The sequence below is a fragment of the Macrobrachium nipponense genome, chromosome 6 (genome assembly GCF_015104395.2).
Source record: "Macrobrachium nipponense isolate FS-2020 chromosome 6, ASM1510439v2, whole genome shotgun sequence".
NCBI classification, from domain to species: Eukaryota; Metazoa; Arthropoda; class Malacostraca; order Decapoda; family Palaemonidae; genus Macrobrachium; species Macrobrachium nipponense.
In genome coordinates this window covers 90,196,256-90,200,408 of record NC_061108.1, presented here as the reverse complement: position 1 = coordinate 90,200,408, position 4,153 = coordinate 90,196,256, and the positions used below count along the sequence as shown (strand labels likewise).

Sequence of the window (4,153 nt, the reverse complement as noted above, 5' to 3'; positions counted from 1 at the left end):
TGAGTATGAAAATCTGTATTCTCTATATTGTTCCTTCGAGCATTATGTTTCTCAGTCCTGGATACGTGGACAATAAACTACAGAACATCTGTTAGATAGGGACTTATGTTATATAGATTATAGTTTGGAGATTTTCTACAATGAAGTTGTAAAAGCATTTTGTAGATAAAGTGACAGGAAAACAATTGTCCTAGAACTCTCTAGTTTTTTTTTTTTTTTTTTTTTTTTTTTTTTTTTTTTTTTGCTTTGATTTATTCAAATCAGTGCTGCTGAAAATGTTTCATGTAAATGTAATCTTTTCATAAAATAATGTAGAAAAAACTGTCGTCACCAGAGGGGCAAGATGGTTTAAATATTCCATGAATGGATTGATGACTCATTAAATTTCAGATGAAATTAACATAAACATTCATTTAGAATTGGTCAAAAGAATAAGGGAAAAATCACATAGAACCCATTAATTTCATTGTTCAGTTATTGCAAGAAGTGAAAGTAGAATGCTGAGAAACATCGTTACATATGCTTTAATAGAACTAGTAAATGGATAACATTAATTGAAGCTCATATCTATACACTCTTGGCCTAATTCTGGGCAAGATATTCGAAGGAGATTTAAAAGAGAAACTGAAAATTATTAGTCCTCCGGTGTTAGTCTATTTCTTCGTCTTGTCTTATCCAAGTATGTGAGTTATTCCTAAACAGATGTACTAGAGATTAGAATGGTTATATAACTTGCTAGGTTCAGTTGTTGTTTGTACAACCGAGTATTTTTTATATCTTCCATTCCATTGTTTGTAGTTTGCTTCAAAATGGGTCCTGCTCACGTCCTGCTTGTAGAATTCTGGAAGAGACAGGGGGCAACATATTCTTCCTGCTTGATGGATTTTATCAGTAGCACTAATTCATTTAACCGAAACTGAATACTTAGCAAAACTGTAGCATACAGTGTGACCTGTACTGAATTTCGACTCCATACATATTTCACGGAAGAACGAAAATTTGTTTTATGTAAATTAAAAGAACAAAATCAAAGAGGTTTTGGTGCTCCTTAATATCCCCTCTCCATTACTATGCTCGCCAGCACTAACCAGATTCCCTCTTTTTCTCCTCCCTTCAGATGGACCTGAAATCTCCAGTCTTGTGATAATGAAGTTGCAGATTGGAAGGAAATTCGGTAAAGACTCACGTTTTCCAAATTTTTTGGGATCAAAGAGAGCGAACTCTTCCATACGTAACCTCGCCGCCGTCAAAGCATTACGAACGTCTAGACGTCTAGGCTATAAGATACAACGTACAATATCGCGATAGTGTTCAGTTGCCTGCCTTATTCTTATACTCATACATGTGTACAAAAATTCATACACACATACACAGGCGCGCGTGCACACACACATGTATGTATGGATATATATCTACATATATAATTATATTTAGGTTTATTTACGAATATTTGGAAAGCAAAGTGTTCTACTCAATGGACGTATCATATGCAGTTTGGAGTCGCAATCCAGAAATGCTCTCGACTATCATACGTATTTTAATATGTGACAAATATTTAAACATTTCAAAACCCGGAAAGAGGAGTGAATAATTTTCAAATATGATTTATTCGTGTGGTACTGATTTATCTTTATTTCAACAAATAGTTTTGTAACAAAAATGAGGCAGTGAAATGGATAATGTTAGGCTTGGGGTTATGTCACTGACTAAATAAGATGAGAGAAAAAAAGATTGGAATTTATAAAAAGAAAATAAAATAAAATAACTAGGAGTCTGGTGTGACGAATATGTTTCTGTTTGAAAATCCCTATTACGTACTTAAATCAAGTACTACCGCAAATATATACGGAAAATGACTATGATAACTGATGTTTATGCATCAGAGTTCGTGGGTGAGAAAATGTCCATTCAGAGCATCGATGGCTAAAGTGTGCCTCCAAATTGGTGGACTGCCGAAGGCTCTCTCTTTCTCTCTCTCTCCCCGTCGCGCCTCAGTGAGAGAAGCCATCTTTTATCATGCATTATTTTTGCATTTACTCACTTTCGGTAAAAGCCTCTTTGATCGAACCAGGACTCAGCAAATGTCGAGGCGTGCATTTTCATTTATGGCATTCAGTTTGTGAATGGTATCGTACGGAAGTAATTTAACATTCTAACTATTCTGAAAAACAAAAATAATGCATGCAGCGCAATGAAATACTAATTTTAGTGCGTACCTTTGACCGTTTAACAAAGGCTAAGAAATATTACAAAAATCATTATTCAACTTACGATTATTATAAGTGTGTTCAACTTAGCTCAACATGGCGCTACTCTCACCAGTCCCTGTCTCTTAGTGTACTAATAGAATCCCAAATGTTTAGACGTAGCACGAAGAGGATGAAAAGAACATTACACTTTTACCACACTACAACAGCTTCTAGCATCATCGTATCTGTTGAGATAATAACATAAAATTTCCCTAACTGAACTTTTAACCCAAGCGTTCGTTGAACGAAGGTCATGACCTTAAATCAGCTCTAAGGACTGCAATAGACATCGCACTCTCATAAGAAAATCTGATTTTGCAAAGCCAGATTTATAGTTTTCTGTAAAAGAAAACTATTGGGGTGGTTATTTGTCTGTAAGTCCGCACTTTTTCTGTTTGCTATCAGAACTTAAAAATTACTGAGGCTAGAGAGCTGCAAATTGGAATGCTGATCATCCACCTTCCAATCATCAAACATAATAAATTGCAGCCCTCTATCTCAGTAGTTTCTATTTTATTTAAGGTCAAAGTGAACCATGAGCGTACGTCTGGCACCACAATATGTGCCAAAAACACAGGCCACCACTTGACCGTGGCTGAAAGTTTCTTGGGCATCAGCTGAAAGTTTCATGAGCCATGGCTTAGGGTTTCATACAGCATCAATAAACGCTGTACAGAAAGAAACTTCTGCACATTCTTTACTTGTTATATATGGAGACACTACAGTTACAGATTATACCTCGAAGTTGCTTTGAAGCAAGTTGTTGAGATCATTCAACTTTATTTTGAGGGAACATCGTTATAATAATTTTCCTGCATTCTGTAACCAATTTGCTAGAATCCGGCAGTGCCCGGGTTAAAATACAATTTAAGATTGGTTTTGCAAACCCTCTCTGACTGCCTCTCTCAGTATATGCATTTTATCTTGTACTGTTACGGTGCTGTTAGTCACATAAATAACCATACGGAAAGAAAGGCAAATCACTGATAGTCTAGTGAGAAACATCTTAAGGTTTCCGGTTGTTTTACCCTGATTAGTTTTTTCTCACTCAAATAGCTTCAATATAAACATGCATACAAGTAGTTATTCATTGTTAACACTGTCAAAATATACAGTTGCCATTTTCCCTTGGTTCCAAAATGCCATGTCTTGTTCGAAATAATGTACCTCATCGATTTACTTAGGGCATCTCCCGCCTGGATACTGGATGAGATGATGTAAAGACACACACGCACACGATAAAGATCCTTATCCTGAAATATAATAATTGAAAAATAATGTTAATTAGACTAGGAGATATGTAATGTTCATAATCATCTTGCTAAAATTTTAAGCTTTAATATTGATATTTCTGCATTATTGTAACTTACGTGAAATGAAATCAAACCGTGTGTGAAACTATTTCTAAAATCCTTTTTAGATTGAAAAAGGGTTTCTCGATAATATGAATGGAAGTGTATTTAACCGGGAATAACTTCATTAACGTGTAAATGCAGTGTCTCAGTGATGGAGCTTATTCATAGCATGAAAGGACTATCAAGCGACATATTCATAAAATCGAGATATGTTAATGTAGCTGCGTTGATTGCATACATGTGGGATTGAAGGTTTTAGCACTTTCTGCAATAAATGTCAGGTTAAATATTCATCAATGGAGAACGGTTGTAATTCTGACCAGAGATATAAATATCGCTAGAATCAACATTTCTTCCTGCAAATGCAACCTTATCTTTTTCGTTTGCGATACCAAAATGAAAAGTACAATACCAAAAACACACCACATACACACACACGCGTGGTGCATATATATATATATATATATATATATATATATATATATATATATATATATATTCTATATATATATATAAGTCTATCACATTTCCGTGATTCATATACATATA

The 4,153-nt window shown here is 34.7% G+C and overlaps 1 long non-coding RNA gene across 1 annotated transcript in view; it reads left to right on the top strand.

Annotated features, from left to right (window-relative positions):
- LOC135216392 (uncharacterized) overlaps positions 1 to 2,536 on the top strand; it is a 99,545-nt gene extending 97,009 nt beyond the window's left edge. Inside the window, exon 3 of the long non-coding RNA XR_010314871.1 lies at positions 1,118 to 2,536. This is a non-coding gene — a long non-coding RNA (uncharacterized LOC135216392). The remainder of the gene's footprint in view (positions 1 to 1,117) is intronic.
- Positions 2,537 to 4,153: the final 1,617 nt, after the last annotated feature.